The sequence below is a fragment of the Oncorhynchus nerka genome, unplaced genomic scaffold (genome assembly GCF_034236695.1).
Source record: "Oncorhynchus nerka isolate Pitt River unplaced genomic scaffold, Oner_Uvic_2.0 unplaced_scaffold_423, whole genome shotgun sequence".
Lineage (NCBI taxonomy): Eukaryota > Metazoa > Chordata > Actinopteri > Salmoniformes > Salmonidae > Oncorhynchus > Oncorhynchus nerka.
In genome coordinates, this window is record NW_027040490.1 from 725237 (window position 1) to 751347 (window position 26111).

At 39.9% G+C, this 26111-nt stretch overlaps 1 protein-coding gene, 2 long non-coding RNA genes and 2 other non-coding genes across 5 annotated transcripts in view; 3 read left to right on the plus strand and 2 right to left on the minus strand.

Annotated features, from left to right (window-relative positions):
* The window catches only part of LOC115127460 (ankyrin-2-like), a 242285-nt gene extending 241637 nt beyond the window's left edge, over positions 1-648 (plus strand). The window contains 1 exon segment of the mRNA XM_065017053.1: positions 1-648. This exon segment is cut by the window's left edge and continues 3105 nt beyond it. The gene's annotated coding sequence lies outside the window, so the exon portion shown is untranslated.
* Positions 649-10828: 10180 nt separating this feature from the next.
* trnae-cuc (transfer RNA glutamic acid (anticodon CUC)) lies at positions 10829-10900 on the plus strand. Its single transcript has one exon. It is a non-coding gene; the product is annotated as a tRNA-Glu (tRNA).
* Positions 10901-11048: 148 nt separating this feature from the next.
* Positions 11049-11120, minus strand: trnae-cuc (transfer RNA glutamic acid (anticodon CUC)). The gene has a single exon. It is a non-coding gene; the product is annotated as a tRNA-Glu (tRNA).
* Positions 11121-11145: 25 nt separating this feature from the next.
* Positions 11146-17957, plus strand: LOC135571272 (uncharacterized). The gene is made up of 2 exons (XR_010463699.1): positions 11146-11615; positions 14874-17957. It is a non-coding gene; the product is annotated as an uncharacterized LOC135571272 (long non-coding RNA).
* Positions 17958-18339: 382 nt separating this feature from the next.
* LOC135571273 (uncharacterized) lies at positions 18340-23248 on the minus strand. Its single transcript, XR_010463700.1, has 2 exons — positions 19670-23248; positions 18340-19458 (listed from the first exon to the last, which is right to left on the minus strand). It is a non-coding gene; the product is annotated as an uncharacterized LOC135571273 (long non-coding RNA).
* Between the last annotated feature and the right edge of the window lie 2863 nt (positions 23249-26111).

The window sequence follows — 26111 nt, forward strand, 5'->3', positions numbered from 1 at the left end:
CCCCATGTAGGCTGTGTTCTGTATGTCTAGCCAATTGGAAAGGCCCATCTAGGCAGAATACAGTATTTGTAGCCAATCAGACAGCCCCATGTAGGCTGGGTTCTGTATGTCTAGCCAATGGGAAAGGCCCATCTAGACAGAATACAGTATTTGTAGCCAATCAGACAGCCCCATGTAGGCTGTGTTCTGTATGTCTAGCCAATGGGAAAGGCCCGTGTAGAAAGTATATGAGGGCAGGTACGGGACAGAGACACACCCGACCTAGAGGTTGACAGTATGTGTACACGGCATCACTCACCGCTCAGAGCGTTTAGCTACTGTATGTATCTACCACATGTCACGTATGTACTTCACTGATGTCACTGGTTACTGTGAGAGTGACGTTTAAAAATGATTTAAAAACTAAAAACTAAAAAAAAAGTGATACAAATGAAAAAAACTAGTGGAAGTTCACTGTGACTGGGTCGGTCCGGCTTTTACTTTAACCAATCAGCATTCTGTTTCCGCGGTGACGGCATTTATATACATATGTGATATTATACATATATACATATTTACAAGGGCATGTATTAGTTTTATTAAAATGGTATAATAATCAAATGCTGCAGTGTGTTTAAGGCTGATAGAGAATTAAAAATGTACAAGTCATTTCCTGTTTCCTGTTGTGTGTTTTTATTGTGATGAGAAGTACTGTTGATGAAAACCTTACAACTTTTCTCTTCTTTAAGTGACTACAATATAACTTATTACAGTACAGCACTTATTCATTACAGTACAGAACTTATTCATTATAGAACAGAACTTATTCATTACAGTACAGAACTTATTCATTATAGTACAGAACTTATTCATTACAGTACAGAACTTATTCATTATAGTACAGAACTTATTCATTACAGTACAGAACTTATTCATTACAGTACAGAACTTATTCATTATAGTACAGAACTTATTCATTATAGTACAGAACTTATTCATTATAGTACAGAACTTATTCATTACAGTACAGAACTTATTCATTATAGTACAGAACTTATTCATTATAGTACAGAACTTATTCATTATAGTACAGAACTTATTCATTATAGAACAGAACTTATTCATTATAGTACAGAACTTATTCATTACAGTACAGAACTTATTCATTATAGTACAGAACTTATTCATTATAGTACAGAACTTATTCATTATAGTACAGAACTTATTCATTATAGTACAGAACTTATTCATTATAGTACAGAACTTATTCATTATAGTACAGAACTTATTCATTATTAGTACAGAACTTATTCATTATAGTACAGAACTTATTCATTATAGTACAGAACTTATTCATTATAGTACAGAACTTATTCATTATAGTACAGAACTTATTCATTATAGTACAGAACTTATTCATTATAGTACAGAACTTATTCATTATATACAGTACAGAACTTATTCATTATAGTACAGAACTTATTCATTATTAGTACAGAACTTATTCATTATAGTACAGAACTTCATTCATTATTCAGTACAGAACTTATTCATTACAGTACAGAACTTATTCATTATAGTACAGAACTTATTCATTACAGTACAGAACTTATTCATTATAGAACTTATTCATTACAGTACAGAACTTATTCATTATAGTACAGAACTTATTATATTATAGAACAGAACTTATTCATTATAGTACAGAACTTATTCATTATAGTACAGAACTTATTCATTATAGTACAGAACTTATTCATTATAGTACAGAACTTATTCATTATAGTATTCAGAACTTATTCATTATAGTACAGAACTTATTCATTATAGTACAGAACTTATTCATTATAGTACAGAACTTATTCATTATAGTACAGAACTTATTCATTACAGTACAGAACTTATTCATTATAGTACAGAACTTATTCATTATAGTACAGAACTTATTCATTATAGTACAGAACTTATTCATTATAGTACAGAACTTATTCATTATAGTACAGAACTTATTCATTATAGTACAGAACTTATTCATTATAGTACAGAACTTATTCATTATAGTACAGAACTTATTCATTATAGTACAGAACTTATTCATTATAGTACAGAACTTATTCATTATAGTACAGAACTTATTCATTATAGTACAGAACTTATTCATTATAGTACAGAACTTATTCATTATAGTACAGAACTTATTCATTATAGTACAGAACTTATTCATTACAGTACAGATTCATTATAGTACTTATTCATTACAGTACAGAACTTATTCATTACAGTACAGAACTTATTCATTATAGTACAGAACTTATTCATTATAGTACAGAACTTATTCATTACAGTACAGAACTTATTCATTATAGTACAGAACTTATTCATTATAGTACAGAACTTATTCATTACAGTACAGAACTTATTCATTATAGTACAGAACTTATTCATTATAGTACAGAACTTATTCATTATAGTACAGAACTTATTCATTATAGTACAGAACTTATTCATTATAGTACAGAACTTATTCATTATAGTACAGAACTTATTCATTATAGTACAGAACTTATTCATTATAGTACAGAACTTATTCATTATAGTACAGAACTTATTCATTATAGTACAGAACTTATTCATTATAGTACAGTTATTCATTATAGAACAGAACTTATTCATTATAGTACAGAACTTATTCATTATAGTACAGAACTTATTCATTATAGTACAGAACTTATTCATTATAGTACAGAACTTATTCATTATAGTAGAACTTATTCATTATCATTATAGTACAGAACTTATTCATTACAGTACAGAACTTATTCATTATAGTACAGAACTTATTCATTATAGTACAGAACTTATTCATTATAGTACAGAACTTATTCATTATAGTACAGAACTTATTCATTATAGTACAGAACTTATTCATTATAGTACAGAACTTATTCATTATAGTACAGAACTTATTCATGGGTTCCATGTTTCATCACAATATTGTTTAGAACGTTTGTTTTGGACCGATGCCTGACAACATTCTACTCAATGCAGCGCCAATAAGCACTGATGAAGATTTTCATAAGAAGTCCATTACAGTGGCTTGGAAATACAATGACATTCAACAAGAGGCAACGAATTAGTAGGAAAACCTATTGTTATCATTTTGATGTCACCAGATTGACTTCAAATGCAGTTAGCGAGCTAGATAAGATTGATGGGAGGCCACCGGCTTTTAGCTAGCTAACGTTAGCATTGCTAGCTATTTTTTGACAGAAACTTGGTGTTATGGGTGTAAGATGGCACAGTGATGCCATCTGTTGGTAAATGTTCATTACTGCAACTCTTGTGTTTTACCGGGGTGCTTGAGATACCCGGATGTGTTGTCATGTACTGAACAAGACTGGTTACTCGCATCAATGCCTCTGTCTCATCATTTAACATTCAAACATGGTGTCAGAGTCGGATAACTAACCATGCTCTCCGCAAATTAGAGTCACCTGCTCTGGTTTACAAACAAATGCTTATTTGTGTAAAATTTCGCCCGGAATTGGCCTTAGCTAGAGTGAGTTTGCTAGTTAGCTTCAGTGTTGTTAGCACCGGTTAGACATGGCAGCGAACATTCCTCCTCCTGCCGTTATGAAGCTCAGCGGGGATTGGAGCACGAACTGGGACATGTTTAGAGGTGAATGGGAGGACTATGCACTAGCAATGGGACTTCTGGAAAAGGACGATGAGGTAGTGGCTGCCACTTTGAGGACTATAATGGGAACTGAATGCCGACACGTATACAAACACAACCTGAACCTAACAGCAGCACAGGTAACGCTATAGCTATTCTTGATGCTCTTGAACATTACTTTAAGCCAGCAAAGAACGTCATCTACGAGCGTTATGTTTTCGGTCGTTGCAAACAGGAGGACGGGGAGTCCATTGACAGCTTTGTCACTAGGTTACGGGAAAAGGCAGCTACATGTGACTATGGTGCTTTAAGAGATGAACTGATCAGAGATACGATTGTGCTTGGCATAACTGATGAGGGCACCCGCAGACGTTTGCTGAGAGAACGTGACCTGACGCTGGTCTTGGCAGTGGAGACATGCCGTGCAGCAGAGCTTACTGATATACGGATGAGGTCCATGGAGCTAGAAAGGCAACATATGGACAATGTCAATGCTACATTCAGGCAGCCAGTAAAGAAATTCCCCTTTGCCACAGCTAATGCTAATACTACAGCCAACTCTGCAGTAGACAACCCCAATACATGCCGATATTGTGGCATTTCTCATAGACGAGGAAAAGAACACTGCCCAGCCTATGGAAAAAGATGCAAATCCTGTGGTACAGCTAATCACTTCGCAAGGGTCTGCATGAAAAGCAAAAGAAAGGAGGGTAAAGTGCATTGAAACAAACACAGATGAAGGGAACGGCAGCACAGAGGATGTACATGCTAGCGAGTGCATAGGGGCAGCGAGTGCATAGGGGCAGTGAGTGCATAGGGGCAGCGAGTGCATAGGGGCAGTGAGTGCATAGGGGCAGTGAGTGCATAGGGGCAGTGAGGGCAAAAGGACAAAAGTGGTTTGTCACTCTGCTACTTAATAATAAACCACAGCAATGCCAGCTAGATTCAGGGGCCACATGCAACGTTATAAGCCTTAAATACAAAAGGAGGCTCGCGCCCAGAGACAAACTCACACAGAGTAGCACCAAGCTGAAACTGTATTCAGGCCAGTTCATGACCTCTTTAGGCCTGTTTGTGACAGAGTGTGTTTTACATGGCCAGAAATACACCCTTGAGTTTGAAATAGTTGAGGCTAGTCAACAGCCATTACTGTCAGGTTCTACATGCGAGCGCCTTGGACTTATTAACTTCACCATCCCAGCTGATCTTAACATTATAGACAAAGTCCAGGCTGGGCCCCTGAGCAAGGAGACACTCCTAAGCAAGTACCATGATGTCTTCAACACACCGGTCGAGTCAGTTCCTGGGGAAGTCCACTTTGAGTTGGACGCAGCAATCCAGCCTGTCCAGTGTGCACCCCGCAATGTACCAGTGGCCATGAAAGCAGCTACGAAGGCTCAGCTTGACAAATACGAAGCAGATGGCCACATCATATCCGTCACCGAGCCTACGGACTGGATAAGTAATGTGGTTATCGTCATGAAACCAGACAAGCTACGGATATGCATTGATCCTAAACACCTCAACCGGGCTCTGCGACGTTCACATGACATTATGCCCACGTTGGAGGATGTTCTTTACAAGCTCCCAAAGGCCAGAGTCTTCACGCTCGTGGATGCCGGAGATGCCTTCCTGCAGTGCAAGCTCGACGAGCCCAGCAGCTACATGACCACCTTTTGGACACCCTGGGGCAGGAAGAGGTGGTTGAAGCTTCCGTTTGGTGTCTCCGTGGCTCCAGAGGTGTATCAGCGGAAACAGCATGAGCTGTTGATGGGACTCAGTGGCGTGGAACCCATAGCAGATGACATCCTCGTGCTGCCAGTAGACAGCACTCTCCTGGAGCCATGTGTGGTGACAGACGTGCTGGTGAAGCTACGTCACAGAAGACAGGTCTCCAAGTTCATCTACGACAAATCAGCAAAAGACTTACCTGAGCTCAGGGTGGTGAAACGGTGCAAATGAAGCCACTACCAGGGGACCGGACAGGCCTCTGGAGACTCGGATCCTGTGTACAGAAAGTGGCACCACGCTCCTACTTGGTCGAAGTGAATGGATCACTGTACCGTCGTAACAGGGTTGACCTTCGGATTGCTGAGCCAGCACCTACTCAGAACCCTGATGGCCAAAGGGGTCGCATGACAAAAGACCGAACCCCAGCAAGTCACATGGGGCTTGAGGCACTGGGCGAAGAGCCAGGGGATCACAGGTCGGCCGCTCCCTCGCCCATCAATTCTCCCCTTAGACATTCAGGTGACACGCCTGTGCGGGAATCCGCAGTCCTCGCAGACAAGCCCCCTGTCTTTTCACGCTGCGGGCGTCTGTCCCAGCCACCAAAAATACTTAATCTGTATGTTTCCCATCAGGGATTGTTGACAGAGATAAAAGTGAAGAGAATATCAAAATGTGTTGTTGTTTACCTGAAAAAAAATACAAATAAATACTAAACTGTTCATGTTGGAAATTGTTACTAGGTTTGTTTTGTTAGTGAATTGACACCTCCTGTCCTATTTTATTAAAGGGACGATGTTATGGGTGTAAGATGGCACAGTGATGCCATCTGTTGGTAAATGTTCATTACTGCAACTCTTGTGTTTTACCGGGGTGCTTGAGATACCCGGATGTGTTGTCATGTACTGAACAAGACTGGTTACTCGCATCAATGCCTCTGTCTCGTCATTTAACATTCAAACACTTTGTTAGCTAAAGGCAACATTGCCATCTGTCTAAAGTAAATCTGACAACATGATAATTGAGGGAAAGTTGTTTCCTACTAAATATTTGACTACTTAAGCAATGTCATCGTATTTCCAGGACACTATAGTGTAATTTAGACTAAATAGTAGTTAGCCTCCGTCCAGAATGACTCTGGGTTTCTCACCACTTTAGGGCTCCACTATGGCTCCTCCGATAGAGGATGGCTTGAGAACGTTCATAACAATGAATCCAGAATTAGAAATACTGGGCTAGGATGTGATTGTCAGGGGTATGTGTTATTTTAAATGACTTGTCTGGAAGGGCCCATAGAGATCCGAACGCGACTGCTGAGAGAGAGAGAGAGAGAGAGAGAGAGAGAGAGAGACACAGAGAGAGAAAGAGACAGAGAGAGAAAGAGACAGAGAGAGAGAGAGACAGACAGGATAGAGAGAGAGAGAGGGAGACGTCTGAGAGAGAGAGAAAGAGAGAGACAGAAATGACTTAAATGTAAAGACAGAGATAGTTATAATTTAACTGACTTTTCTGGAAGGGTCCATTGTTAGAGATCGAAGTTAGGAGATATCGACTGCTAGTATAGGAGATATCTATTTAGAAGTTAGGAGATATCTAATCAGAAGATAGGAGATATCTAATCAGAAGTTAGGAGATATCTAATCAGAAGATAGGAGATATCTAATCAGAAGTTAGGAGATATCTAATCAGAAGATAGGAGATATCTAATCAGAAGTTAGGAGATATCTAATCAGAAGATAGGAGATATCTAATTTAGAAGTTAGGAGATATCTAATCAGAAGATAGGAGATATCTAATGAGAAGTTAGGAGATATCTAATCAGAAGTTAGGAGATATCTAATCAGAAGATAGGAGATATCTAATCAGAAGTTAGGAGATATCTAATCAGAAGATAGGAGATATCTATTTAGAAGTTAGGAGATATCTAATCAGAAGTTAGGAGATATCTAATCAGAAGATAGGAGATATCTAATCAGAAGAAGTATCTAATGAGACATTAGATATCTAATCAGAAGAGGAGATTAGGTTAGAGATATCTAATCAGAAGATAGGGAGATATCTAATCAGAAGTTAGGAGATATCTAATCAGAAGTTAGGAGATTTCTAATGAGACGTTAGGAGATATCCAATCAGAAGTTAGGAGATATCTAATGAGAAGTTAGGAGATATCTAATCAAAGGAAGATGGTGAAGGATCTAAGGCTACAGGTATCTAATCATTTCTGATCCAGTCCAACTATGGAATCATTCTGATCCAGGTTAGGACAGGTACTATCTAATCATATCTGAGTCCAAGACAGGTACTATGTGAATCATGGATCCAGTCCAAGACAGGTAATCATATCTGATGTCAATGACAGGTACTGTAATCAGGCTGATCAGAAGACAGGTACTATGTAATCATATCTGATCAGTCCAAGAGGTACTATGTAATCATAGATCCAGTCCAAGACAGGACTATGTAATCATATCTGATCCAGTCCAAGACAGGTACTATTTCCAAGACAGGTATCTGATCCAGTCCAAGGTACAGGTACTATGTAATCATATCTGATCCAGTCCAAGACAGGTACTATGTACTCATATCTGATCCAGTCCAAGACAGGTACTATGTAATCATATCTGATCCAGTCCAAGACAGGTACTATGTAATCATATCTGATCCAGTCCAAGACAGGTACTATGTAATCATATCTGATCCAGTCCAAGGTACAGGTACTATGTAATCATATCTGATCCAGTCCAAGACAGGTACTATGTACTCATATCTGATCCAGTCCAAGACAGGTACTATGTAATCATATCTGATCCAGTCCAAGACAGGTACTATGTACTCATATCTGATCCAGTCCAAGACAGGTACTATGTAATCATATCTGATCCAGTCCAAGACAGGTACTATGTAATCATATCTGATCCAGTCCAAGACAGGTACTATGTAATCATATCTGATCCAGTCCAAGACAGGTACTATGTAATCATATCTGATCCAGTCCAAGACAGGTACTATGTAATCATATCTGATCCAGTCCAAGACAGGTACTATGTAATCATATCTGATCCAGTCCAAGACAGGTACTATGTAATCATATCTGATCCAGTCCAAGACAGGTACTATGTAATCATATCTGATCCAGTCCAAGACAGGTACTATGTAATCATATCTGATCCAGTCCAAGACAGGTACTATGTACTCATATCTGATCCAGTCCAAGACAGGTACTATGTAATCATATCTGATCCAGTCCAAGACAGGTACTATGTACTCATATCTGATCCAGTCCAAGACAGGTACTATGTAATCATATCTGATCCAGTCCAAGGTACAGGTACTATGTACTCATATCTGATCCAGTCCAAGACAGGTACTATGTACTCATATCTGATCCAGTCCAAGACAGGTACTATGTACTCATATCTGATCCAGTCCAAGACAGGTACTATGTACTCATATCTGATCCAGTCCAAGACAGGTACTATGTAATCATATCTGATCCAGTCCAAGACAGGTACTATGTACTCATATCTGATCCAGTCCAAGACAGGTACTATGTACTCATATCTGATCCAGTCCAAGACAGGTACTATGTAATCATATCTGATCCAGTCCAAGACAGGTACTATGTACTCATATATGATCCAGTCCAAGACAGGTACAATGTACTCATATCTGATCCAGTCCAAGACAGGTACAATGTACTCATATCTGATCCAGTCCAAGACAGGTACTATGTACTCATATCTGATCCAGTCCAAGACAGGTACAATGTAATCATATCTGATCCAGTCTATGCAAATAATATAAAATGGTCTGAGACAGGTACTATGCAGAATAATATAAAATGGTCTGAGACAGGTACTTTGCAGAATAATATAAAATGGTCTGAGACAGGTACTTTGCAGAATAATATAAAATGGTCTGAGACAGGTACTATGTAATCATATCTGATCCAGTCCAAGACAGGTACTATGTAATCATATCTGATCCAGTCCAAGGTACAGGTACTATGTACTCATATCTGATCCAGTCCAAGGTACAGGTACTTTTTAGAATAATATAAAATGGTCTGAGACCAGGCTGGGGAGCAGGGAAGAGTATTTAATGATAAATAACCTAGTTATGATCCCAGGAGTCTGCTTGGTTAGTTGCTGTCTCTCCCTTCACTCCTCCCTGGTCTCAGACCATTTCATGTTATTCTGTATGTAAATCCGATACACTCCATTTAGTATGATAGGTTACGTTTGGTATGGTTACATAAGACAGGAGGTTAATGAAGGCAAAAAACGAGAGGGCAAGAGTTTCTACTGTTAGACACAACAGAGTGTCAACTGTTAAATCAAAGATGCGTCTAATTTATCCAAGATGGACCACAACCTGTTGTTTCCAATGGAAGAAAATTAATCTTAGTGGGCAGAACATGCAAGGAGCAGAGATCAAACGTTTCATCGATAAAAAAAAAATGAGCAGAAATTTGGCCCAAATCCATCTCGCTCCATCTTCTCCCACTAGTGGGCACTGAGCTTCCTCTCACTACCATATTTGGTAGTGAGTGGAAACGTCGACCCGGATGCTTCACATTTATACATCCTGTGAAATATCTGTCTCATTGTTCAATCTGTAGTTTAGTTACACACTACCAGGGGAAATGTACTGTAGCGACCCGCACAGACAGCTGTGTGTTATGTGCTAGGCTAGGAGGTGGTTGTGTTGTACTGACCAGTACCCGGGGTCCGACATGTCAATCAACCTGCTATCTGCCAATCACGGGAATGCCTGGAATGTTCTGATGCCGGGCATCCTGGTGGTTGGCGGAGTGGCGTGGAGGGGGTTGGGCAGGGGGGGTGGAGCATTGGAAGTTAAGACCAGGTTCAGCCTTTGTTCTCTCTCTCTTACGTCTGGGCTTCACAAGAGAAGGTCACGATTGGCTTGTGGGTTATCTGCGGCTCAAACAGTAGCCTGTGTAAAGTTGGTTTAATAAACCGTCAATTCGCAAACTCAAGCCTCTGTCTGGACAATTGTTCATTTATGATCTAGTCAGGTCATTACAGTACAAAGCTTTCCAAGCTGTGGAGTAGTAGCATTTCACAGCGTCTGAACACGCAACAGTGAAATAAAAAACGTAAAACCAAGAAACAACAACAAAGAAATGTAAAAAAGAAAATGGCAAACATTAAAATCTGCAGCCTTCATTGAAACAAAGTCATGAGGCAGACACAAGGATGGCAGAAAATAACACGGAAAACGTTCGCTTTCAGATACAACTGGTCAAATGGGGATTTACATACTCTTTTGTAACATTCAAAATATAAGCGTTGTTTTAATAAAATAAAAAATTAAACAGTCTGTGCCCTGACCGTATTTCCCTGAATTGAACCACCAGACTACCAAAAAGCTGGAAAGCTCTAGTGTCAGGACAGTTTGACTTTTCACTTGATGATCAAAGCTTCCCTGGTGGTCTAGTGGTTAGGATTCGGCGCTCTCACCGCCGCGGCCCGGGTTCGATTCCCGGTCAGGGAACACACTGTTTTTATTTGATTAAAACAACGCTTACATTTTAAATGTAAAAAAAAAAATGTAAATCCACATTTGATCAATTGTATTTGAAAGCGAACGTTTACCGTGTTACTTTCTGACATCCTTTCGCTTTCAAATTAAAAAACGTGTGTTCCCTGACCGGGAATCGAACCCGGGCCGCGGCGGTGAGAGCGCCGAATCCTAACCACTAGACCACCAGGGAATGCTACTATCAAAAGGACAGTTTGACTTTTCACCTGATTACTCAGCGCTGACTTACAACTGGAAGTTTAACTTGTCGCTCTTTCTTTAAAAGAAACAATTACCACAGATAAAAGTTAACAGTATCTTTGCAATGACACATCCAGAAGCTGTGTGCACGGCTTCCACCTTTCAGCACTGTAGACTTTCTGTCTGGTAAACAAGCTAACTTTAGTGGAAGTTCAGTGACGCTTGTGGAGACTTTAACGTTAGCTATGTGGTTTACAGCTAGCTAGCTCTGGCCTTTCGTCCTTCGGAGTTCAAAGTCAAGCTGTTCCACTCTGATGTTGATGAAAGTCCGACTGTCTAGCAGAACCAGCGGCAGGAGAGGCCCGGGCGGGTGGAATTCCCTGACCGGGAATCTATCTATATAAAAGTCGCCAAAACAGCAAACTCTGTAGGTGGGTCTTCGATGATGAAGACGGCATGACAGCAGGAGCTAAGGACCAATAACCAGGTATGTACAGCATACATCAAACAAACATTATTGGGGCAACAGGTAGCGTAGTCTGTGTTGTATTACGTTCACTACTGTCATACAGAAGCCACATCTATATATCTACAGTATCTATCTATCTAGTTAACTAAATAAAAATGGTCTATCTATCTATCTCAGTCTGACTGTCTAATGAGTCAATGCCAACAGGTAGCGTAGTCTGTGTTGTATTACGTTCACTACTGTCATACAGAAGCCACGTCTATCTCTATCTAGTTAAATAAAGGTTACATTTTTTAAAATATGTCTATCTATCTCAGTCTGACTGTCTAATGAGTCAATGCCAACAGCTAAATGGAGTCAATCAGTCATAACTTTTAGCTGCCTATGTGTCCATCATCATCATAATGACTTTATTGCGTCTCTCAGTGACACATTGTGTCCTGAATGGAATCCTATTCTCTATAAAGTGCACTACTTTAGACCAGAACCCTATGGAATCCTATTCCCTATAAAGTGCACTACTTTAGACCAGAACCCTATGGAATCCTATTCCCTATAAAGTGCACTACTTTAGACCAGAACCCTATGGAATCCTATTCCCTATAAAGTGCACTACTTTAGACCAGAACCCTATGGAATCCTATTCCCTATAAAGTGCACTCAGGGCTGCCAACTTCTGAAGAAAGCTTGGAGGGAGATTTTGCCTAGGCGGGTCTGTTATAAAGCTCATCTCCTGTAATTCTACATATTTGACCAAAAACAAAGGCCAGGTGTATTCAGAATGATTTGAATATTAAATTAACACTCAACATTCAATGACTTTGTCACTCTGAGATTTTTGTGGGGGATGAAAATTAAAAGTATGCTAATATATATATATTGATTGATTCCTGTTCTCTAGAAACAGTAGGAAGGTCAGTAGATTGATTCATGTTCTCTATAAACAGTAGGGAGGTCAGTAGATTGATTCCTGTTCTCTATAAACAGTAGGAAGGTCAGTAGATTGATTCCTGTTCTCTCGAAACAGTAGGAAGGTCAGTACATTTACATTTACATTTAAGTCATTTAGCAGACGCTCTTATCCAGAGCGACTTACAAATTGGTGCTTTCACCTTATGACATCCAGTGGAACAGCCACTTTACAATAGTGCATCTAGGTCTTTTAAGGGGGGTGAGAAGGATTACTTTATCCTATCCTAGGTATTCCTTAAAGAGGTGGGGTTTCAGGTGTCTCCGGAAGGTGGTGATTGACTCCGCTGTCCTGGCGTCGTGAGGGAGTTTGTTCCACCATTGGGGGGCCAGAGCAGCGAACAGTTTTGACTGGGCTGAGCGGGAACTGTACTTCCTCAGTGGTAGGGAGGCGAGCAGGCCAGAGGTGGATGAACGCAGTGCCCTTGTTTGGGTGTAGGGCCTGATCAGAGCCTGGAGGTACTGAGGTGCCGTTCCCCTCACAGCTCCGTAGGCAAGCACCATGGTCTTGTAGCGGATGCGAGCTTCAACTGGAAGCCAGTGGAGAGAGCGGAGGAGCGGGGTGACGTGAGAGAACTTGGGAAGGTTGAACACCAGACGGGCTGCGGCGTTCTGGATGAGTTGTAGGGGTTTAATGGCACAGGCAGGGAGCCCAGTAGATTGATTCCTGTTCTCTATAAACAGTAGGAAGGTCAGTAGATTGATTCCTGTTCTCTAGAAACAGTAGGAAGGTCCATGTATTGATTACTGTTCTCTAGAAACAATAGGAAGGTCAGTAGATTGATTCCTGTTCTCTAGAAACAGTGGGGAGGTCAGTAGATTGATTCCTGTTCTCTAGAAACAGTAGGAAGGTCAGTAGATTGATTCCTGATCTCTATAAACAGTATGAAGGTCAGTGGATGGATTGATTCCTGTTCTCTAGAAACAGTAGGAAGGTCAGTAGATTGATTGCTGTTCTCTAGAAACAGTGGGGAGGTCAGTAGATTGATTCCTGTTCTCTAGAAACAGTAGGAAGGTCAGTAGATTGATTCCTGATCTCTATAAACAGTATGAAGGTCAGTGGATGGATTGATTCCCGTTCTCTAGAAACAGTGGGAAGGTCAGTAGATTGATTCCTGTTCTCTAGAAACAGTGGGAAGGTCAGTGGATTGATTCCTGTTCTCTAGAAACAGTAGGAAGGTCAGTAGATTGATTCATGTTCTCTAGAAACAGTAGGAAGGTCAGTAGATTGATTCATGTTCTCTATAACAGTGGGAAGGTCAGTAGATTGATTCATGTTCTCTATAAACAGTGGGAAGGTCAGTAGATTGATTCCTGTTCTCTAGAAACAGTGGGAAGGTCAGTAGATTGATTCCTGTTCTCTAGAAACAGTGGGAAGGTCAGTGGATTGATTCCTGTTCTCTAGAAACAGTAGGAAGGTCAGTAGATTGATTCATGTTCTCTAGAAACAGTAGGAAGGTCAGTAGATTGATTCATGTTCTCCAGAAACAGTAGGAAGGTCAGTAGGTTGATTCATGTTCTCTATAAACAGTGGGAAGGTCAGTAGATTGATTCCTGATCTCTAGAAACAGTAGGAAGGTCAGTAGATTGATTCCTGTTCTCCAGAAACAGTAGGAAGGTCCATGTATTGATTACTGTTCTCTAGAAACAGTAGGAAGATCAGTAGATTGAATTCTGTTCTCTAGAAACAGTAGGAATGTCAGTAGATTGATTCCTGTTCTCTAGAAACAGCAGTAGTTTACTGCAGCTCGGAGCAGTTTACTGCAGCTCGGAGCAGTTTACTGCAGCTCGGAGCAGTTTACTGCAGCTCGGAGCAGTTTACTGCACTCGGAGCAGTTTACTGCAGCTCGGAGCAGTTTACTGCAGCTCGGAGCAGTTTACTGCACTCGGAGCAGTTTACTGCAGCTCGGAGCAGTTTACTGCAGCTCGGAGCAGTTTACTGCAGCTCGGAGCTCAGGGCGAAGAAGCATAGTAAGATCATCAGAAACTGATAAGCTTCTATGTTGTTCACCACGGTCGTCATATTAGGGATATCTAGGTGAAGTGTCCAACGTTTTCCTGAAAATCGGAACATTCTTACTCTGGGAAATCTGTGTGAAATATTTTTATTTTATTTTTTATTTCACCTTTATTTAACCAGGTAGGCAAGTTGAGAACAAGTTCTCATTTACAATTGTGACCTGGTCAAGATAATTATAAATTATTATAATATAAATATAATATAAAGAGATAAAGATAAAGATATATCAATTTCTCTTTAAATGTTGGTCATGTTACTCTCACTTTTTTTTGTTTCCTTCGTTACAGGTTATGAGAATCTTCCATCTGAAGCTGAGGTAATATCCTTCGATTCAATATCCTTCGTACCTGAAATGATACAAGATCACCGGTGAAGTGTTCATTTAGAAAAGTCCTTATCAACCAGTGGAATTTTTTAAATGTATTTAACTAGGCAAGTCAGTTAAGAACAAATTCTTATTTTCAATGACGGCCTTGGAACAGTGGGTTAACTGCCTTGTTCAGAGGCAGAACAACAGATTTGTACCTTGTCAGCTAGGAGATTTGATCTTGCAAGCATTTCGGTTACTAGTCCAACGCTCTAACCACTAGGCTACGCTGAACTGAAGAAGACTTTCTCACTACCGGTAGACTGTCAGAACATCATGTCTAATAGTTATCTATGGGACTGATACCAGTGTGGAAGAGCTGGTCATGTCTAATAGTTATCTATGTGGGACTGATACCAGTGTGAATAGCTGGTCATGTCTCATAGTTATCTATGGGACTGATACCAGTGTGGAAGAGCTGGTCATGTCTAATAGTTATCTATGGGACTGATACCAGTGTGGAAGAGCTGGTCATGTCTAATAGTTATCTATGTGGGACTGATACCAGTGTGAAGAGCTGGTCATGTCTAATAGTTATCTATGGGACTGATACCAGTGTGAAGAGCTGGTCATGTCTAATAGTTATCTATGTGGGACTGATACCAGTGTGGAAGAGCTGGTCACTTTTAAAAGACTTGGTAAATTATTACCTTGCCAACAGGACGATTGAATATTATTGCCTTGTAGACAATTATTTTATTTATTTTTGTGAGTTTCCTCCTGATACAGGATGTGGTAGGAGTCATAAGGGACGTCATCATTACACATGGTAATACTTATTTTCTATAACTTTGTTTGAAATCAATTTCTTATTGTAACAGAAATTAGAATATGCCCTTTGTGTTTTAAAAGAAATGCGTGTTTAAGGTTTTTAATGTGAATAATGATATGCTTACTGCTTTTTTTTTCATAATGTCTATTTCTTTCATGTTTTCTATTGTTTTCTAAAAATACATTTTAAGTATATTTCTTTTTTTTAAATGGTCTGGGAGGGTGTAAGAATATTTTAAAGATAAATACACAACCTAGAGACAGAGTACAAGAGGTCAAAGGAGGAGAGTCAATAGAATACTAACAATCAAGGGAAATAGTTTTTTTTCTGTAATAGGGAATTATTGATCCATGGTTCAGAGACATGGGAGGAATATGTCTTCTGACATGTGATACTTGTTATTTGGCCATTGGCTAGTTTTATTGGAAGGAATTCTAATTGGTCAACCACAGGCTAGGGCTGGGTTATAAAACTACATGCTTTCCCTGTTCTGTGGAGAGAGAATCACAGGAGAGAACCACTGAGAGAGAATCACAGGAGAAAACCACTGAGAGAGAATCACTGGAGAGAATCACAGGAGAGAACCACTAAGAGAGAATTACTGGACAGAATCACAGGAGAGAACCACTGGGAGAGAATCACTGAGGACAGGGGAGAATGACCATCTACCTCTCAGCTTATCATCTATGATTTATCCTCTTTGAATAAACCTATTTTCCTTCCCCTGATTTGCTTTGGGGTTTGTGCTGTTAAAGAGTAAACATCAACTGCTAACAAGTTCATAAACCATGTGCCATGGAATCGGTAGAACATTGAAAATCTCTTCCCAACTAGTTTGCAATCTATATGGCACAGCTGTAAAGCTTTTGGTCATTAAATGAAACTGGTATACTTTTGTATTTATCACAATTTTCTTTAACCATTTTTGGTCTTTAATGCCGACAGACAAGTTCCACTTTTATAGACAATATACAGACGCACAGACAGCACATTGAACAAACAAAACAACCTTCACAATATGAACTGGAATTACATTGGTTTATTAATGAACTTTTTGTTGAAAACAAATATTTGAATGGGAAGAGACTGTCACTGGTAACCATGGTTACAAGGAGGGTATACTATAATATAATATAATATTGTTGGGTCTGTAACTTTCCACCCTCCTCATGGAGAAAATCACCAGAGATAATTATAACACACAAAGTGTGAGAAAAACAATTCAATGCATCATTCTAACATTGCCTAAAATATAAGACATTAATGAGATAGACCTGCACAATGCAGTTGTACAATATATGGCATATATGACGATAGGCTGGGCGATGACCAATCATATCGAGGGGTTCCCGTGAAGATGACCAATCATATCGAGTGGTTCCCGTGACGATGACCAATCATATCGAGTGGTTCCCGTGACGATGACCAATCATATCAAGTGGCTCTCATGACGAATCTGACGCAATGAGACCCAACCAGCCAAGAAGGCTGACAACAATACCAGGACGGAAGCAAATGTAATTAATGATAAAGTCATAACGATTCATGCTAAAAATATACAGTTGAGATGAATGTGTTAGCTAGTTGGTGTAGAGACAAACGATTATGCATTTTTCTGTCATAAAGTTATTTACGAAAATCGCTATTCAGCATGCTAGCTGACCTTCGAACATTAGCAAGCTAGCTGACTAGCTTTATGGGTGTTGTGACATGAGTATGAAATTGTAATTTTGGTTGTTTAATGCTTTAGGGACTCTTGAAACAACCAGCAAACCAGACTGAAGTATTGTGAAACAGTGGATGTAAATAATCTAGCAAGTTAAAGCATTTACTGCAAATTGAATGTATAATTTTGTAAACTTGCCTTGCTGATATTTGCAATGCAGATGAAGTAACGTAGCTAGATATTTTCTTGTGTAGTGCAGAATAAAAATATCTGTATGCCTATAGATGTGTAGCCGATCTGTGTATGAAGCCTAAAACGTTTGGTATACAAATTTGTTCAGAACCTAGCTATGAACCTCAGCTTTCCTAGCCTGTTGTATCTTCAAAACAGTCTGAATGATATTAATGAAGCCTATGGATTGAGTAGAATATAATAACTTTGTGGAAAGGTTGCAAGTCGTATATACATGTAGTTATTGAGATCCCACATTGTAGCCTGTACATTTAATATATTCACTGATCATGTACTCTACTCTACCTTGGCAAATAAAAGGTGCAGTTCAAGTATGAATGTCTTTGAGATTATTCTTCAGTCATATCCAATACCAGGAGTATCATATTCCAGTCTTTGAATGATGCTGTGTCTGCATGTGTGTATTACAATTATACACTTCAACAGTGTTTACCAGTCTTGGTCCTGGGACATCAATGGTTACACATTGTAACTATGCAATAGACCAGAAACATGATTTAACTAGTTAAAGACTGATTTGTAATTCATATATGCAGAAATAGAATATAAAAACAGTACACTACACTTCCTATACATCATGTAAATACTCTTAACACCGGTAACATCTCCATATGTAATTTCCTTCATCTGCATTGATCTGATAAACACAGGACGGGTGTAGTATTTCATCACATGAGACTTATTAATGTCAACCAGTAGAAAATGTGAAACGCTTTATTGAAATAAGTTCATTATACAAGTGTTATAAATAATAAATAAATAATATATTATAAATACAAGTTCAATCTGTACTTCAATGCACATCTGGTGTGCATTATAACAACAGAGGAAGGAGGTGGAGAGAGAGAGAGAGAGGTGTAGAAGACAGGAAAAGAGGTAAGAACAGAGGAAGAAAGGAGGTGGAGAGAGGTGTAGAAGACAGGAAAAGAGGTAAGAACAGAGGAAGAAAGGAGGTGGAGAGAGAGGTGTAGAAGACAGGAAAAGAGGTAAGAACAGAGGAAGAAAGGAGGTGGAGAGAGGTGTAGAAGACAGGAAAAGAGGTAAGAACAGAGGAAGAAAGGAGGTGGAGAGAGAGGTGTAGAAGACAGGAAAAGAGGTAAGAACAGAGGAAGAAAGGAGGTGGAGAGAGAGAGGTGTAGAACACAAAGGGAAAGAGGTAAGAACAGAGGAGCAGGGAAGACCGCATGTGATTAATGAATCACAGTGCTACCCTAATATTCTGTTACCCTAATATTCTCTCAGTTCATAACTATTACATCAGTGTCTTCTAACCAGCCTTGGGCTCCTAGTCGGCCCGAAGGTTATCTTAAGAGCGAGTGAGGTGGCGATGACGGGACCGAGTGTTGGCATCCTCTCTCACATCAAAACATACATGTTTATTCCATGTGTAACTCTATTGTTTTTGTCACACTGCTTTGCTTTATCTTGGTTAGGTAAGCAGTTGTAAATGAGAACTTGTTCTCAACTGGCCTACCTGGTTAAATAAAGGTGAATAAAAAATAAAAAATATCCTGCATATGGAGAGACTGAATAAAAAATAAATTAAAAACAAACAGGCTTAAACTAACAGTCTGTCATAATAATCATCAAGAGGTGAAATGCAAAACTGACCTGGGATCATTAACTCTGGGACTACTACATCTATCTGTATTTCAATGTAAGGCATCTCTTTAATAATACTTCCTGTATAATATAAACTGACCTGGGATCATTAACTCTGGGACTACTACATCTCTATTCCTGTTGACCCGACCAAGTGCCCTCTATGTAGCCAGTTCAGATGCGGGAGGGGTTCACCGACACAGCTGATATAACCTAGAGGATTTAGGGAGAAGAGAGGGATGAAGTCAAGGAGAGGAAAATAAGGTAGTTAGAGAGACAGTGTTCAACAGGAATCTGTGTGTGTGGCCTCTCCTGGTGTCCACACCACACAAAGTGGCTGCAGAGTATTTCATACTGAAAAACATGCAAAGACACACGAGGACAAACAATATAGCGTAGTTATAGAAATAATGAAGTGTCTTACTATTCTCCACGGTCGGCCCTCTTGACTATTCTTTGGAGGTGTAAGGAGCCACAGTTATACAGCTGAACCTGCTTACTGCACAACACAATCCATCAATCAGATTGATACATGAGTGTGTAGGTGATAGGATATCTAATATACTGCACAACACAATCCATCAATCAGATTGATACATGAGTGTGTAGGTGATAGGATATCTAATATACTGCACAACACAATCCATCAATCAGATTGATACATGAGTGTGTAGGTGATAGGATATCTAATTGTTCTAAATGTCATCAATATGGGTGATTTAAAATAGCCTGTTTTGTTTTTGTGCAGACATCACACCCTTACCTAAACAGCACCCTCACCTGAGAAGTAGAAATCAAAAAACGGAGAGGAACTGGGAATCTTATATTTTAGTTAACTAACCAAGTCAGTTAACAAATTCTTATTTACGATGACGGCCTACCAAGAGGCAAAAGGCCTCCTGCGGGGGCGGGATTAAAATAAATTAAATAAAAATAGGACACAACACACATCATGACAAGAGACGACAACAACAACACTACAAAAAGAGACCTAAGACAACGTGGCAGCAACACAACATGGTAGCAACTCAACATGACAACATGGTAGTAACTCAAGGTAGCAACTCAACATGACAACATGGTAGCAACTCAACATGGTAGAAACTCAACATGACAACATGGTAGCAACTCAAGGTAAGCAACTCAACATGGTAGAAACTCAACATGACAACATGGTAGCAACTCAACATGACAACATGGTAGCAACTCAACATGGTAGAAACTCAACATGACAACATGGTAGCAACTCAAGGTAGCAACTCAACATGACAACATGGTAGCAACTCATGGTAACAACTCAACATGACAACATGGTAGCAACTCAACATGACAGCATGGTAGCAACTCAAGGTAGCAACTCAACATGACAACATGGTAGCAACTCAACATGACAACATGGTAGCAACTCAAGGTAGCAACTCAACATGACAACATGGTAGCAACTCAACATGACAACATGGTAGCAACTCAACATGACAACATGGTAGCAACTCAACATGACAGCATGGTAGCAACTCAACATGACAACATGGTAGCAACTCAACATGACAACATGGTAGCAACTCAACATGACAACATGGTAGCAACTCAACATGACAACATGGTAGCAACTCAACATGACAACATGGTAGCAACTCAACATGACAACATGGTAGCAACTCAACATGACAACATGGTAGCAACTCAACATGACAACATGGTAGCAACTCAACATGACAACATGGTAGCAACTCAACATGACAACATGGTAGCAACTCAACATGACAGCATGGTAGCAACTCAACATGACAGCATGGTAGCAACTCAACATGACAGCATGGTAGCAACTCAACATGACAACATGGTAGCAACTCAACATGACAACATGGTAGTAACAATATGAGAAGAGCACAGGGTACAAACATTATTGGGCGAAGACAACAGCACAAAAGGTCAAGAAGGTAAAGACAACAATACATCACGCAACACAGCCACAACTGTCAGTAAGAGTGTCCATGATTGAGTCTTTGAATGAAGAGATGGAGATAAAACTGATATAACTGCAGTTGACATAGCTAAGTAAATGGAATAATACTCTTATTGCAATGTGAATGGCTCTTTAAAGAGCCTTTGGTTGTGCATAGTGTAGTCTACAGTGTTGCCAGGGAACAGCACCCTCTTTAAAGAGCCTTTGGTTGTGCATAGTGTAGTCTACAGTGTTGCCAGGGAACAGCACCCTCTTTAAAGAGCCTTTGGTTGTGCATAGTGTAGTCTACGGTGTTGCCAGGGAACAGCACCCTCTTTAAAGAGCCTTTGGTTGTGCATAGTGTAGTCTACAGTGTTGCCAGGGAACAGCACCCTCTTTAAAGAGCCTTTGGTTGTGCATAGTGTAGTCTACGGTGTTGCCAGGGAACAGCACCCTCTTTAAAGAGCCTTTGGTTGTGCATAGTGTAGTCTACGGTGTTGCCAGGGAACAGCACCCTCTTAAAAGAGTCTTTGGTTGTGCATAGTGTAGTCTACAGTATTGCCAGGGAACAGCACCCTCTTTAAAGAGCCTTTGGTTGTGCATAGTGTAGTCTACAGTGTTGCCAGGGAACAGCACCTTCCTCAAAAAAAGTATGTGGTGAAGAAATCCAGCACACAGACCCCCCCCCCCTCCTGGTCCTCGTGTCCATCCTCATGACGTTATGCAGGACACAGGTAGCCTTCACACACCTGAATTCCTCCAGGAGGCAGTCCCAGATGACCCTGGTCACCCAACCTTGCAGTGCCCTACATGTTAACTGTTGGCAATCGGTTTTGAAGGAATCTCCAGTTACAAGGTATCCGTAGGAACATAGAATTGAAGTCTAATATTGACATTATATCACCAGGTCATTGTGGATTACTAAAGTATAATATCCCTTATAACAAATCATGATAACATTGGATTGATAGATGCAAATAGCAGGATCCTATTTTTATTTGACTAGTTAAGAACAAATTCTTATTTTCAATGACGGCCTAGGATGGGTTAACTGCCTGTTCAGGGGCAGAACGACAGATTTGTACCTTGTCAGCTCGGAGATTCGAACTTGCAACCTTTCGGTTACTAGTCCAAAGCTCTAACCACTAGGCTACCCTGCCGCCTATATCAAGGACAGCATCACAAAGGAATACATAATTACCGCTTGAGGAGTTGATCATGTGTGTCAGCTGTGCAGTGCAAAAACGTGCACCCCTTTGAGTAGACAGGATTTCACAGCTCTCTGTAACCGAGGACAGAAAACCTCACAAGAAACAGACTTCATTATACTCAAATTAGACCGCACTGAATAGTATGTTACTATTATCCCGGTTCTCACTTCTAGGGACTGGAACTACACAAACGTACCTGCCCTATCCACAGTTGGGTCTGCATTCCTTTCACCCTTCTCTATGGCTGTTAGCTAGCTACCTACAAATGCATTTGGAGTTTTTTACATGAATAAATACATCAAGATAGCTAGCAAATTTGAAGTTAGGTAGCTGGTGACATCTAATTCACTTAGCTAGCTATCTATGCAGTATGTAAAGTTGCCTAGATGGGGCCTAGCCAACTAGCTAGCTCATTTTAGTTAGCCTGCACTGTAGCTAGTTAGCTAATAATACAACGTTGTTGTTTTTTTTTTTTACATTTTAGAAATGTATTGACTTACTTGAATAGGTTCTCCATGTGGACGATTAGAAAACAGGACAGCAAAGTGTGTTTGTCACAAGCGTTTTAGGACATATTTCTACTGTATTTTTAGAGCATATTACTATTGTAATGACCTGACTAGATCATAACAGGAACAATTGTCCAGACAAAGGTTGGGTTTATTAACCCAACTCCACACAGGCTACTGTTTGGCCGTAGCCCACGACAAATAAATGAAAGATACTCGTATAAAACAACCCGTGACCTTCTCTTTTTGAATACCAGACATAAGAAAGAGACCAATGGCTAAACCTTAAACTTGCAATGCGCCACCCCGCTGCCCTTTTAAGCGGTAAAAAAGTTCAATATTTCCACACAAACACTCTGGGGGAGTTACCCAATAATGTATATGTACACTAGATGATTTGTTGAGGGCGCTGTATTGACGCCCCACGCATCCATCTTGGGACTCCCTCACCGGTGTAAAAAATATATTGGAAGCTATTGAAATGCATTTCTTAACGTCTACATTCGTTTTTGCCACGTTTATTATACTAAAGACATCGTAATTCATACCTATATTATACGTGAGCTACACATACAAATGAAACAAATATACCAAAACATTTTCCTTAAAGTATAATTTTTGAGATTGCTGATGTTACTGTCCCCATTACAACAACACAAATACTTAAATACATGCAATTTTTGTCATTCCTATGAAGGACTGCTCCTACTGTGGAGAGCCAATATGGCCGACTAGTGGCTTCAATCCCCTCAATGGCCAAGACATAGCATCAACAAATCACGGTTTATATACAGCTTTGAGTCACCTAAGAATTTGAAAGTGAAAGTAAAAAGTACAAATGGTGCTGCCATTTTGAAACAACTGCGCCACGAAGGTAACATTTTTGTTTTAATTTAAGATAGCGAATATCGTGGTTTATCACAGGTTTAGAGACCAATTGTTTTACATGAGCATTAGTTCAGAGAACTGAGAACTCGGGGCAGGTTTATTTCTATGGACGTGTTTTAAGGACGACGTAACGTTGGAAACAAAAGTCTGGGCTAGATCGTGGGCTGCGGACTATATTGAATCAAGATAGTTTATGTAAAGTTATGTATAGGTTGTCATACTCTTAAAATTATGGTATTGAATATAGCTTGTGACTCACAAAAGCAGTAGGTATTTAACTAGTTTAACATTTCGGCAAACTACTTTAGCCGAGTTTAGTCTACTATCTAATCTGCGGATGGGATGCCATCGCATGGTTTTAGAAATAAACAGCTATAAACTATATAGATCTCATGTAATGTTAATGATTAACTTCCCTTTAGTATGTGATATAATGTCATGATAGGTCTTTGGTATCCTTTAGTCATGTATCCTATCGATTCCATGTTTGTTTACATTTCGGAGGCCATATCTGAACGTCAACAACGTCGTAGGATTCCTACTATTTTATATTATTTTATTTAAATCGCTGACTTTTGCTTTTCCACAATAGGCCAATAATCTATGTCTTTCTGTGAAATATGCTGAGCAACAGTAAACTGCCTTGGATTTTCATCCGCCGTCATTTCTGAGAAGGAGCCGATGGAAATCTCCTGACGGCTCTGGGGAGAGTGAAGTAAATATGGAGGAAGACAGGTAAATTACCCTGTCATTAGGGTTATCTGTATTGTTAGTTTTATTCATAATGTCGGTGAAATGTGTCCATTTCAAGTGCAGCTGTTCTAATAATTATAAAACAGCGCAAGGTGTGACACACCTGGGGTGTATTCACTAGGAACCGGACAAGCAAACGGGAAGAGATTTTTCTGAATTTGTCCATTGAGAAACTGTTGTTTTCGTTGCAAAACGTTTTGCTACGGTGTGTTCTAATTCATACACCCCTTTCAGGTACCGTTTTAGCACACCTGCTAGTGATGACTAAAACACTGTCCCGTTCAGTAGCCAAACGTTGCCTATAGAAATGCCACCAGTAGCCTAGAGTCAACGCTATTCCACATGCGTATTGCGTTCCAAAACGTTGCATCTTGCTGAACGCGCCACAAATGTTTTTTTTTTTTATACACGGAAGTAGAAGGGAAATACATATATACACGTTCTAACGGGAGGGACCGACCTGTAATTTGACCACTAGAAACTCTTGTTTTTTTTTGCAAAACGTTTCTCTGTTGCTACTGTGTGCACTACTGAATACACCCCTGTTCATTGGCGTTGATGCAATGCGAGCTCAGCCCGTGAGTGGACGAGTTCAGGCTAGCAAATTGGCTCAACTGTCGGGTCCTTTTATTTTAGAAAAGTTAGCTAGGCAAACACATTTCATAAATTTTGTCAACTTATTTTGTTCAGAAAAGCTAATTAGTATGTATATATCTACCTGGTTTATGGGTTGTAGAAGGGTCAATATACAACCAGACAGGTTGGTAGTAGGTACACAGCTACCTGGTTTATGGCTTGTAGTAGGGTAATATCCTGACAGACAGGTTGGTAATATGTCGAATGGCAATGGCAGAGTTGGTTAAACTATTAATTTATTTGAACAGGGACAATGTAGAACAAAAATAGAAGTCTCAATTCAACTTGAAAAAATGATGGGTTGTAGCCTACCAGATTTAGCTAGCAGCTATTTCCATCTGCAGTCCCCAGGCAGGGGAATAACCAAGGCTGGTCCTACAGGGCTGGCCCTACAGGGCTGGTCCTATAGGGCTGGTCCTATAGGGCTGGTCCTACAGGGCTGGTCCTACAGAACTGGTCCTACAGGGCTGGTACTACAGGGCTGGTACTACAGGGCTGTTCCTACAGGGCTGGTTCTACATTCAAATCAAATTGTATTTGTCACATGCACAGAATAGGTGAACAGGTGTAGACCTTACAGTGAAATGCTCAACCAACAATGCAGGTTTCAGAAAATACCAACAACAAAAAAAGTAAGAGATAAGAAAAACAAATGATTGAAGAGCAGCAGTAAATAACAATAGCCAGGCGAAATACAGGGGGTACCGGTACAGAGTCAATGTGGAGACTATATACAGGGGGTACCGGTACAGAGTCAATGTGGAGACTATATACAGGGGGTACCGGTACAGAGTCAATGTGGAGACTATATACAGGGGGTACCGGTACAGAGTCAATGTGGAGACTATATACAGGGGGTACCGGTACAGAGTCAATGTGGAGACTATATACAGGGGGTACCGGTACAGAGTCAATGTGGAGACT